The sequence below is a fragment of the Diabrotica undecimpunctata genome, chromosome 9 (assembly GCF_040954645.1).
Source record: "Diabrotica undecimpunctata isolate CICGRU chromosome 9, icDiaUnde3, whole genome shotgun sequence".
Taxonomy (NCBI): Eukaryota; Metazoa; Arthropoda; class Insecta; order Coleoptera; family Chrysomelidae; genus Diabrotica; species Diabrotica undecimpunctata.
The window spans coordinates 131,283,932-131,298,269 of NC_092811.1; the positions used below are offsets into that span (position 1 = coordinate 131,283,932).

The window sequence follows — 14,338 nt, forward strand, 5'->3', positions numbered from 1 at the left end:
CACTAGATTGGTAAAAAAGGGTTCAGTAGACAGTACTATAGATTAGTGCGACGTTTTATATTAATCAACAAAATTGCTATTTTTACTATTTTCCATCCAATCCAATAAAATATGTAGAAGTCAAACTAAATTTCACCACGAATAAGTTCAGACATCAATAAGTATTTAGTTACTAATATAATAATTTTCTCAGATATCCTAAAGATGAATTAAAGAAAATAGAATTATAGATGAAACGTCCAAGATTATTTCTAAATTCCTACTTCAAAATCTTTGACTGCCACTCCATGATAAACATTATTTATATACATCTATATTTGAGCTCCATTGCCTTCCTGATAATTCCACGAAAATCCTTGTCTTTTTATTGCAAGAATATATCATTTTTGTATATATAAGATTCGAAACTTTCTAAACTCTTTTATTAACTGTTGCTAATCTTTTGTTTTCGTCAGCTACTGTTTAAAAGTCTGTCTATATTTTTCTTGTGCTTCGGCATAATCCTGTTGATAATGAAGGTATTATTTATTTATTTAGAAACTAATTAAATACTTCTATATTGCACTGTAACTAATTAGGTATTTGTCATTCAAAATCATTCCGTTTCAAATTTTCTTTAGTCAGAAGCATGTTCTGTAAGGAGGTCTTTGTCTACTCTGGGTTTAGCTTTATATAAAATGAGATTTATAATGATTCATTTAGATATATTTATATTCAAATCTAAATGAATTTCACTCAAATTTAATTCAAATACTTTTGTTCTTATTGTCAGAGTATCAGCAGTTTTAAAAGTTACGTAATTACCGTAATAATTTCATTGAAGAAAGTTAAGATACTTTTTCAAACTGGCAACGTTAGCTCCATGTATAGCTTTTGTGTTCATTTTAGAAGACTTGTTTTCTAATTAATATTTTCCAGTTTTATGTTCATTTAGGATTACTCATGTATTAAAGTCTTGTTTGAAAGTTATAATTATGTTGAAATCACAGACATTCGTCTCCTTTGTCTAATTGAAATTCAACTTTTCAGCTTTGTTGTAAATTATATATGCGGTTTATTAACAGAAAAGTACATTTATTGAGCATTAAAATAATAAATATTTTGTTTTAAATACTTTTATTATTATTAACAGTTGTACTAGATGCTTAGTCAGTATAGTTATCACCAGACATTGGCAAATATGCATATTCAAATGTACAGTATATGCGCATAAATATGCACGACTTTTGTCAATAATATGCAAAAAATTAATTTTTGTTAATAGTATGCAGAAAAAATTCTACATTACATTTAAAAAAAAACGCTATGAATTTTATATCTCTAAAACTGCTCTCCGCCGATCTGACGACCTAAGCTTCTCCTCCATCAGTTCCGTGACTGATTACACCCTACTTCCATTAGATTACATAGGTAAACCAAAACTTAGGTACGATATCTTTTTATACTTAAGATTTCTCACAAAACAGTAGACAATTAAATTTAAATGATTTTTAAATGGTTATGATCTAGAACAGGGATGGCCAACCCGCGGCACGCGTGCCACTCTGTGGCACGATTGAGTCCTATCAGTGGCACGCGTAGCGTTTTGGATTAAATCACTTTCAAAAAAATTAAAACTTGAAAAACAAAAAATAATAAGAAGAAACTTGGTAGGTTTACGGAAGTTACGATAGATGTGACATCATTGCATCCTCTGGCGAGCGATATTGCTGCGATTGGTGCACGTGATCCTAGCTGTCGCAATGTGCAATAGGAATAGGACTGCGTTACCCTTGCTTAGTTTATTTTAAACTGCCCCGTTGTATGTGCACATTTTGTCATCGCGCATTGTTTCTTTAAAATTTTAAAACTATTTGTTCGATATGTCCACAAGTAAGCCTTCGACTTCAAAACGAAAATACGAAGATGATATTGCAATTCGCGATTTTCAACCTGCTTGGGAAGAACAATTTTTATTTACTAATCGTAATACTTCAAAGCCTGTTTGTTTGATATGTGGATTGTCTGTAGCAGTTCCGAAAAAATTTAACCTGGAACGACATTATAAACAACTGCATAAGGACTTCAGCAACAAATATCCTATTGGTTCACATTTGCGAGCCGACTTTATTGAAAAAAAAAAGAAAACCCTAGCCAGCCAACAGTCACTGTTTCGGAAGAGAAGTGATGAAATGGAAACTATGGTTAAAACATCATATAAACTTTCTCTGCTGTTAGCCCGGAAGAAAAAAGCCTACTCTGATGGAGAGGAGATAATTAAAAATAGTCTGGCAATATTTGCTAAAAATGTGGGAGATGTAAAGATCAAAAATATGGTCGATAATATTGCATTATCCCGAAATACAGTCATGCGCCGTATAGATGATATGGGCCAGGATGTTGTTTCCCAAATTATAAGTGGATTAAAATCCTGCAAATTCTTTTCTTTAGCGTTGGATGAAAGTTGTGACAACACAGAAAATGCGCAGTTAAGCATTTTTGTCCGTTATACCAATGATAATTTTGAAAATGCCGAAGAGCTTCTGGATTTGGGCCAACTAGTCACAACAACAGGAGAGGACATTTTTCAGCAGCTTAAAAACGTAATCGAAGTCAACAAAGTTGAATGGTCAAAATTAGATAGTGTTTGTACAGATGGAGCTCCTTGCATGGTTGGTAGACTAAAGGGGTTTGTTACATTACTGGAAAACTATTTGGGAAGAAAAGTTTTTAAGTACCATTGTATTATTCACCAGGAAGCTCTTTGTGCCAAGGACCTAAACATGTCATCTGTTGTTGACCCTGTAACACGCTGCATTAACAAAATACGAGCTCGGGCATTGAATCGACGACAATTTCGAGAACTGTTCGCGGAAGAAACGGAGCAATATGGAGAGTTACTTCTCCATTGCAGTGTGCGCTGGCTCTCCAAAGGAAATGCACTCGAAAGGTTTTGGAACTTGAAGGAGTGCGTCTTAAAATATTTGCAAGAAAACAATGAACTACCCAGTGAGTGCTCGTTACTTAATGATAAAGATTGGCTTTGGGATTTAGCTTTTCTCACTGATATTATGAGACATTTAAATTTATTAAATTTAAGATTACAGGGAAAAAATTGTATTTTTCCTACTCTAGTTGGTCATATATCTTCTTTTGTGAATAAACTTATGCTTTTTTGTAACGATTTTGGAGAACAGAGATTGGCACATTTCACATTAATGCAGGAATTAGCCAACAAGGTCAGTAGAACTCCAAATTATGACAAATTTAAAAACCTTATATCTATTTTGCTAGGTTCATTCAATACCCGGTTTGAAGATTTTCAAAAAGACAAAATGAATGTTGACCTTTTCATAAATCCTTTTTCTATTTCTCTGCAAGATATCAATTGTTACTCAGCTGAAATACACATCGAAATTATTGATTTACAGAACCACACTATACTAAAAACCAAATATAGGGAAATTATTTCAACTGTTACTAATCCCAATTATATTGAATTTTGGAAATTTGTACCAGCAAACAATTTTCCTAATTTACACGAGTTAGCTCTAAGATATTGTTGTAGATTTGGTTTAACGTACGTTTGTGAGCAAATGTTCTCTATTATGAACATAATAAAATCAAAATATCGGTCACGATTAACTGACATGCATTTAAAAAATCTAATTCTGTTGGCTAGTTCCGAAATTAATCCCAATATAGATGAATTAATTAAAAAAATACAAGTTCAAATACCACATTAAATAAGTAACTGTTTAATAATTTGAATTTTAGATAATAAGAAAATATTTAAGTTTTTTTGTTTAACGTTTTTATTTTATTTTTATTAACAATAAAGTAAGTTTGTTGTTATGTTTTACTTATTACGTTATTTTTTAAACCTCCACTATCTTGACTAAACGGAAAAATGTGGAATTTACATAAGAAATACATATTGTACCGTATATTATTAATGTTAGTATGTCGAAAAATTTTAGTGGCACGCCAAATTTTTTTTGTTCTCATATTGGCACTCGACTTAAAAAGGTTGGCCACCCCTGATCTAGAATGTAAAGAGCGTACATAGAATTTGTTTTTATAATCAAAGCTTACATTGGTCAAACTGATCGAAACTTTAACAAACATACAGTAGAAAACAAAGGGGCTTTCAATAATAGAAAAAACAGACATTGTTGCGAGTTTTATTAAGTTAATTTCAAATCATTAAATAATTATATTTTTTTCAACGATTTGAGATTATTAGCAACACTTTTCATAAAGAACAACAATACCAACAAAAAACTACGATTTGATTGTTCGGATAAATGCCCTCAATAAGCAGATAATCCGTCTTTTATTAAAAAAGTACAATCGAACAAATATTTTATCTTTTCGCTGTACGATTTACCAACAAAAACGTTATATATCTTCCCGTCTAAAAAGCCGCAATAAGGAAAGTGAATTATACTCAGCCACGAGAAATTTACCAGAGAGAATTTAAGTCTGTTAAAACAAATGGGCAATTATTACGGTTTATTCTATTAAATATTTGCGATGGTTAAACACGGTAAAGTTGTTACGAAAAAGTTTTTCGTAAGGGAATTATTTATTTTTATAATGAAACTGTATTTATGAAAAGAACGAAAATGTTTGCTACAACCATGTAACCTATTTCTTATGACATGCTTTCACATTAAAATTTTATGTTTTATGTTTTTAATGATTCTTAAAAAAATATCTTCTTCTTCTTTTTCTGTCTCCTTATAAGGAAATTCTGGCTGTTTTTGTTTTCCTGTTTAGAATGACTACCTCTTGACTACCCTATCGTCTACATTATGCTTCTATGATCTTTCCAAATTCCGCTGTTTATTTTTCTTATCTCTTGGTTGGTAACACTCAACGCTCAACTTACAATCAACCAACAGAATATCGAAAGAGTCGAGCAATATACATATCTAGGCACCAATTTAAATAGCCAATGGGACCACTCAACAGAAATTAAACAGCGAATAATAAAAGCAAAAGCAGCATTCGTTAGAATGAGAAACATTTTCAACAGTCGAGACAAATCATTAAAAACAAAATGCCGTCTATTGAACTGCTACATATTCACAGTTCTGCTCTACGGAATGGAAGCATGGACACTGACTGTTGCATCTATGAATCGGCTCGAAGCTTTTGAAATGTGGTGTTATAGGCGCATCTTACGTATATCCTGGGTTGACAGAGTTACTAATGTGGAGGTCCTGCGTAGAATAAGGAAAGAATGTGAAATTCTCATGACCGTCAAAACTAAAAAGTTGGAATATCTAGGACATGTAATGAGAAATCAAGAACGTTACGGCCTTCTCCAGCCGATTCTCCAAGGGAAAGTAAATGGTAAGAGAGGACCAGGAAGAAGACGCATTTCCTGGATTCAAAATTTACGAAAGTGGTATAACACGACTACCACTGAACTGTTCCGCGCTGCAATAAATAAAGTAAAGATAGCCGTGTATTGTGATATTGTGTTCTAAATATCTGCTGGGTGTAGAACTGTTTATTGTTGGTAAAAAAATTTTTCACGATTCCTTTTTTCTTCTTTTACCACTTTTTACTAATATCTCTTAACTTGCTATACTTCAGAAGCTTTTTTTATGTTTTCTATTTTTTATATCTATTAAAAGTTCGCTGAGTCTTCTTTATAGCCTCTTGACTGTGATTGTTTCACCACGTTACTAATATACGATTTCTCAATATTTTCTTTTTCAAATGAAATGATCTGCTAAGTATAATAGATGGAATTTTTATTTACTAAGTCGTTAATATTGTCATTAGGAGATAAATCTGATACATGATAAATTGATTCTCCAAACACTGTGTGTTTGGTGACCAATCCTCTATTTCTGTTCTAAACCTCTGACAGAGCGTGAATTGCAAAACATTGCAATACATTTTTTAAAAACTTTCCGATGACGATGATAAACCATTCGCAGCTTCTGATAGTGAGTACCTGTGTAGTTCAGAAGAAGAATCAGATTGGTCAAATTCAGAAGAAACGGTGGAAAATGTACGAAAGTTTTTACAGAGAAAAAAAATAAAATTAGTTTCACAAACTACTCGTCATGTTCACGATAATATCAATCCAGGACCAAACTTGAATTCAATGCATGATCCAGAACAATATTCATTCTATATATTTATGTTAGTATGTCTGTTTCTATTAATGTTCTTTGTTTTATTTCGTCATTAGTTCTCCTATCCATTCTTGTTACTCTGCAGCATCTTCGCAGGCATTCCATCTCTGTTGCTACTATCTTACTGCTGTTTTTCTTATTTATGATTAAATTTTCAGCCCCATATGTCATAATACTCCGCACTAATGTTTTATAAATCTGCGTTTTTGTCTTCATATTTAGGTGTCTATCCCACCATACTGAGTTAAGTTGTCGGATTGCTGTTCTGGTTTGTCCTAATCATTATGGACTTCACCTGAATCAGTGATGAAAGGTGAACGAAGAGATTGTTTGAGTGGAGGCCAAGGTTAGACAAAAGAAGAAGAGGAAGACCCCATACTCGTTGAACTGAAAATGTCAAGAAATTGGATGAAAAGTGCTCAAGATAGAGCACAATGGACAAAAATGAAGCAATCTTATGTCCAGCAGTGGATGCAAAGGGCTGGGTGATGATGATGATGATGAGCGTTTAATACAATTTTCCATGCTGCCCCTATGGTTTAAGGGAGGATAATGATATGATATCATTCGCAAACGGACTGAGTATAAATTGAACAACATTTAGACATTTTATAGAAACCTTACTTGAATCATCTTTCCGCGACAATATGTAAATTCTTTTACATAAGTTTTATTTTTATATAATTATATATGATTTATTCTCTATTTATACTTACCAATTAGTCTCTTTAAAGATTGTATTTGATTGTATTGGAGACCAATTGTTAGAAAAATAAATTAAATTAAATTATGAAGAATTTTTCAATCTAAACATTTTCTTTGAAAATCTTTTTATTATAGCTTAATTTTTTCGCTTAAATTGTGAAATCGCTTTATCAGCAATCACCGCTTTAATATTACGAACTGGTATGTAGTTACACGTTTTTTTTTGTTTCATGATGTCCAGTGATTACATTAATGGAGCAGTTTCGTGTTGGATCAGTTAAATTTTTTTTCGCTTAACGCTAAAAAACAGTTCGTTTTATCGATTATTAAGGGGGCCGTAACCTCGATGTGTTATTAGGTATAAACATACACCTATACATTATAAAAAATTAATTAATCTGATTTGTTGTTTCGTATTAATTTAATAAATTAATGTTTGCTGAAAGTTAGTAAAAGGCAGATACAAGATAGACCGATTTTGCTGCATAACCTTTTTAAATTTTTATAAAATATGTATTTGTGTTATAGTGATAAGAGCGTGACGGTAATTTGTAGAAATAAACAATAATACAAGAAATGACTAAATATTACAGGAATAAAGAACTGCTTTCGCTGTAAAAGCTTTCGACACAACATGAACGCATTATATCCTCAAAATTATGAAAAAATGTAAAATAGATGGTAACTTTCTCGCTTTCACCAAAAGCTTTCTTCAAAACAGGTCCATACAAGTAAAAACGAATGGATTCATGTCAACATCGAAATCACTCCATAATAGAATTCCTCAAGGATCGGCCTTAAGTCCACTATTATTCTTAATCGCAATAAATAATATAACAAACCACATAAAGCTTCCCCTAAAAACTAATCTTTTTGTTGACGATCTAGTAATATATGTTAAAAGTAAAAATATAGAATTAGCTACGCAAATTTTACAGAGAACGTTAAACAGTTTAGAAATGTGGTCTTTAGAGGCTGGTTTAACTTTTTCAACTGAAAAGACTAAAGTAATAATGTTTGACAAAAGAAGAGCAGAATACAACTTAAATTTGTATCTAAATGGTCATTTTCTAAAACAAGTCCGCGAAATCAAATTTTTGGGTGTAATATTTGACTCACAACTCACATGGACTTCACATATCAACAATTTGATCAAATCCTGTCAACAAAGAATAAACTTACTAAGAGTTTTATCCAATCATAGATGAGGTTCAGATACTAAAATTATTCTAAATTTATATCAGCCATTAATAAGAAGCAAACTCGACTACGGATGCATCTGTTATGAAACAGCAAATAAAAATCAACTCTAAAAAACTGGATGTTATTTAAATCACATCTCTAGGTCTAATCTTTGGAGTCTTTAGAACTACTCCAAAAAGAAGCCTTCAAGTACTAGCAGGAGAAATGCCACTATATCTCAGAAGACAATATATATCACTATGCTACGCTTCAAAAATTCTAAGCGCAAAGTATCATACTTTTCTCGTAAGTTTAGTATCGGAAGAATCACTAGTACAATACACAAATTACACCACCAAGACAGTACCATTTTACGAACGAGTTAAAAGACTACCGTATTATATCAATTAAATCACCTTGGCACTCATAAAAATATACCAGACACCTCCCTGGACAGTTTCTTTACCAATAGTAGACCTCTCCTTACTTAATCATGATAAGCATTCACACATTTCTGCTGAGATCAGGCTTCAGTATCATGCAAATATACTCAAATATTCCACTTTTCAATTCTTCTTCACTGATGCCTTCAAAGATTGCAACGGAGTAGCAGCTGCTACTGTATCAGAAAACGTAATTTCTGCCACTAGATTAATTGACGGCTGTAGTATTTATATCGCAGAACTTCAAGCTTTACTTGACGCACTAAATAATTGTAAAACCACAAATGAAAAACAAATACTAATATTATTAGATTCATTAAGTTCTTTACAGACCATTAAACATGTTTATCCTACACATATTAATCTATTCCTAATTAAAGACGCCTTGCAACACCTCCAATTTTCTGGGAAAACCATATCATTTATGTGGGTCATATCACATGTCGGAATAACTGGTAATGAGCTAGCAGACAAAACAGCGTTTGAAGCAATAAACAATGTGAACATTCCAACTACAACAGGTATACCAATATCAGATACTAAAACTTTATTCAAGACTAATGTAAATAAAATCTGGCAAGAAATATGGGATCAAACAAACACAAATCTTAAAAGCATCAAACCAGACGTATCTTCAAACAATCTTTCTATACCACCAAAACGAAAAGACCAGGTAATTATCAGCAGACTCCGGCTTGGACATACACGACTTACGCACAGCTACATAATTTTCAAAGAACCACTACCAATGTGCCAAAGATGCCAAACACCTTTCACAGTCAACCATATAATAATAGAATATCCAGAGTACACCTCAGCCAAGGCGATATTCAAGATACCCAACAGCCTGAAAGAAGCACTGGTTACAAAATTCAATGAAGTTCTGTCTTTTTTAAATTACTGTAAAGTCTATACTAAATTTTGATTTAATTTTTGTTATTTGTACATACATGTACATTGTACCATATTGTTGTAAGTCATAACTTTTAAAATGTACCTTATTTTCTCTATTTGTATTATAAACCTACCGCTAATAACCCCAGTATTTGATGCGGATAAATAAAATTAAAAAAAAAAGAACTGCAATTAAGAACCGATAGTGAAGAAATCGTCGTTTATGAAACCTAAATCCGTTATTCGTATTTATTTCTAGCTGAGATTTTGACCATTTTGAATAGTTGCTACAGGATCTATTGAACAATGTGTTTGGCGTAGAAATAAGAAATAATTTCCAAAGGTGGACGAACCAGAAATGGACAACGGCATAAAGATGTGTAAGACAACGTTAAACCAAAGCATTAATGGATTAAAGAGCATCCTTCATCTTGAGAAAAAAGATCTAAAAAAGGCAAGGTCTTTATGGCTTTCAACAAGCGAAAACCTTGCAAAACGGAAAAATATTAATAGCCATGGTCAAACAGCCAACAATCAAATTTTGTATAAATAGTTTATTGCCTTTAAATATTGAATAATCACTTTGACACCGCACTTTAAGAAAATTTCGTACAAACTTTCCGGGATTTCGAATTCACCTCTTTTCGCACTGTGTAGCATGATCTTTTTCCTTTATATATCGAATATTTCGAATTCACCTCTTTCGCACTGTGTAGCATGATCTTTTTCCTTTATATATCGAATATTTAAACTTTTAAAAATAATTTTTTTGATACGCCTCTGCTAACAGTGATCTGAAGTTGTATAGTTAAACGCTCCTGGCCAATACGGCACAGCAACCTGAAGTTTGTTTGCCCAAGTGATCTGGGGAAAATATTAACTGGAGAAAACCGGCAAACCTGACTGCAAGTAAAAAATTAGTACGGGGAGACAAGTTTGACAAGGCGTGTGTAGCAGTGGAGGTCGAAAGAAGAAGCGAAGAGAACAATTTAGGGCCTGAACGCAGAAACATCGTTAGAGTATTAAAAACGGGCAAATTTTTGCTTAAATCAATGAGTCTTGGTTAGAAGGAGGTAATTTAAGGCCCAAATGCCATGAGGCAGTCTTTGTAAAATGAATTTGAGGCAGTCTTTGTAAAATGAATTAATCACCGTTTTTGTAAGCTGTATTCCGTGACAGAGGGGTTTGATAACAGCGTCCATTGGACAAGCCGACTAAGCAAGCCGAGATGGTTTTAAGGAAAATATGCTGCTATGCATATTTTATTTTATTTAGGAAAATATAAGTTTAAATAATACATATTGTTATCATCAAGTATAACCTGAAGCCCAGTTTTGGCGTTTGTCCAGCTTCTATTTTGTGTTTGAAGTTTATGTGAAACAGTGTTTTTGTATTTAAATCTAAGGTAACAAACTTTTGTTAATAATTTCAAAAGAAATTAGTTAGTTAGTTTTCTAAATTTTTCTAAATAAACATATATCTTTAATATACTAAGATTTGCTCTTATTTCAGTTTAAAGGTTTATAAGTAAACATAAGTTTTACGGATCAGCTAATTGTCATATTTTAGTTTCTTTTAAATAATATTAACTTTTCATAATTACTTAATAATTCAGAAAAGTTGAGTAGTTTCATTTTGATATATGACAGTTAGTACACCTTTTCTGTCATTAGGTACATAACCATATTTGTGAAGTCTCTTTTATTAGAAAATTCAATTTGAGGTTTGTCTATAAATTTAGATATTTTTATTTGTAATAACTGTTTATGTGAAATAAAAATAAAAATGTAATGTTTTTCTTTAAACCAAAAGTTTAAAATTTTTTTCTTTTAATAGGATATATACCCTTTTATTTTTTTTACAAAAGAAAAGCCTTTCAATTTATTTGCTTATCCTATCTCCAAGTCCAGTAATTGTTCAGAGTCCCCTTTCAATACCTAATAAACAAATTATAATTATTACAACTGTGTAACGGGAACTCTACTAGAAGGTATTTTATTGTTAGCGGAGTCTCGCAAGAATAACACTTCAGTTAAACAACTGGTACCATCAGATATCCATACGTAAGGTGACTATAACCAAGCCGCAATCGCGTGATGAACACCTGAGAAAAACGATTGGTGGAACTATGAGACCATGGTTGAAATGTTGGTTTTATCTCACGTAATTTCGTCTGTTTTTTGTGCCATCTGCTATTCCATATGTTAACTATTTTCTAAAGAATTTAGTGAGCCTGTAATTACACTGGTTTGCAAAAAAAATTTTTTCTTCTTATTGGTGGTCTAAACACGAAATTTCTTATGCAAAGAGCACATATACTTTTTATATAAACTTTATTTAACCAAAAAACAGTTACAGCTACAACGAAAATTATAAAGTAGGTACTATATTTTCAAAATTTAATTTTGAAAAACTGCAAAAATTTGAGGTAGCGCAGGATTATCAAAAGGATATACAAGAAACCTACGCCAAACAACATAGTACTACTGTGAGTAACATACAACAAAAGTTCTTGAAAATGACAAACACTATAAAGGAAGCAAAGTCGAAAGAACATACCAAGAACAAAAAGATTCAGAAAAAACCACTGGTTCGATGACGAATGTAGAACAGAGTTAAAAAAAGATCCGATTTGAGATTAAAAAGTTTACGATCTCAAAAACAAGGCGACATAGAAAGGTATGCCGAACAACGAAAAAAAGTAAAGAGAATCCTAAGGGAGCGGAAACGAAAGTATATGGATGATAAAATAAAGCGCATTGAAGAAAATTACAAGAAAAATTAAATAAGTTTTTTACAAAGAGGTAAAATACATTAAAACTGAGTACCAGGGAAGAACGATGAATGTAAAAGATAAGCAAGGAAACCTGATAGTGGACGAAGACCAAATATGTAAAAGGTGGAAAGAATATTTCGAAGAGATGCTAAATGACGGAGTGACTACTGAAGAAAATTATAATATTCCTAAACCTCAAATAGTAATAGAAGAAATACCACAGCCCACAAGAGAAGAAATTAAAGAAATAATAAAAGATATGAAAAATCAAAAAAGCCCCGGGGAGAGTGGCATTGTGGCAGAAAACATAAAATATGGAGGAGAAATCTTGACAAACCAACTTGGTGAGCTAATACTAGAAGTATGGGATGCCGAAGAAATACCTCAAGAATAGAATAAGTCGATTATAATTCCTATATACAAAAAGGGAGATAGAACTGAATGCGCAAACTATAGAGGAATATCCTTATAAGAGGTAATATATAAAGTACTCGCCATACTAATTTAAAAACGATTAATAATATATATGGAGAAGAATCTAGGAGAATACCAGGGAGGATTTCGGAAAGGAAGATCAACAACCGATCAAATTTTTATGGTAAAACAAATCCTCATCAATTGGTATGAATACAACATTTCAGCACAAGTACTTTTCATTGATTACAAAGCCGCCTACGATACAATAGACAACAAATTAATAGAAACGCTAAAAGAATTCCAAGTGCAAAAAAAAATAATATTATTGGTAAAAATGACAATTAGACAAACCATTTCTACTGTGAGATGCGACGGTTCAGTCTCAGAAGAATTCAAAGTAAAAAAAGGTGTTCGCCAAGGAGACCCGTTATCTACATTGCTACTTAATATAGTTCTAGAAAAAATTGTAAGGGTTAGTGGGATAAATAGGTCCGAAACTATTTTATGTAAGGAGCACCAATGCTTAGCATACGCTGATGATGTGGTTCTCATTGCAAGAAATGGAAAAGAACTATCAAATATAGCAAAAAGACTGATTCGGGAAAGCTCTAAAATGGGACTGAAAGTTAATATTAATAAATCAAAGTAGATAGAGATCTCGAGCAAAAAAGGAATAAACACCAGGGGATCCTTTAAATTGGAGGTGGAGGATGGATCACTTGTAGAATTCGAGAAGGTAGATGAATATATGTACTTAGGTACTCTTATTGATCAGACATGTAAGGAAGAAACAGAAATTAACCAGGGTGGTTGATTTCAGTTTCTTCCTTACATGTCTGATCAATAAGAGTACCTAAGTACATATATTCATCACCTTTTTGAGACTGACCAAGAGCAACAGGTGTGCTGGAGCCATGAGCAAAATAATTAAGGCCGAAGATATATCTCGTAATACAAAAATAAGAGTATACAAAACTATAATTAGACCCACAATGCTATACGCTGCCGAGACATGGACTATGAACAAAACCATACAGAACACATTGGAAGCATGGAAAAGAAAGATACTTCGCAGAATGTTTGATGGAAAAGTAGTAAAGAGAGAATGGAGAAGACGAACTAATGCAGAAGTGTACCATTTGTATGCTAACCCTACAATAACAAAAGTGGTGAAAAAACGTAGTCGAGAATGGCTCGGTCATCTAGAAAGAATGCAAGGTAATAGACTAGTCAAGAATATTGCTGGAGAGTACCTAAGGGCAAAAAACGAGAGAAAGACCAAGAAAGAAATGGAGAGATGTAGTGATAGAAGATGTCAGAGAGATGGGGATCAGAGATTGAAAGCTGATAGCTAAGAACAGAAAACGATGGAAATTACCCATTCAGCAATGGGCCTAAAAGGCCTGTTAACGCTGTACATGCATACTATATTTAAGTTTTACAGTAAAAAATAATATTTTTTAGGCACAGGTCATGAAAGTCTCACTACCTCTATCTTATTATGATAATACATTTTAAAGAAAGATATTTTTAAAGCTAGTCAATCGAAAATATTTAAAATTTATTATTACTTCTATATTGCCAAATTTTTATTCATTTTGTTTAGCTGTGTAATAAATTGAATTAGAGTCCTTATATCTACCCAATTAACTAATTTATCCCAAATTAATATTATCAGCTCTTATCTACGCAACGCACACACATTTTTTTAATAATAGCGACAATATAAAGTTAATGTTTTCGCTGTTATTGACCCAAAGCTCAACAATGTCTCATTTCCAATA

At 32.2% G+C, this 14,338-nt stretch overlaps 1 protein-coding gene across 1 annotated transcript in view; it reads right to left on the bottom strand.

Annotated features, from left to right (window-relative positions):
• LOC140451475 (G-protein coupled receptor dmsr-1-like) overlaps window positions 1-14,338 on the bottom strand; it is a 320,518-nt gene that overhangs the window by 24,374 nt on the left and 281,806 nt on the right. The window lies entirely within an intron of this gene.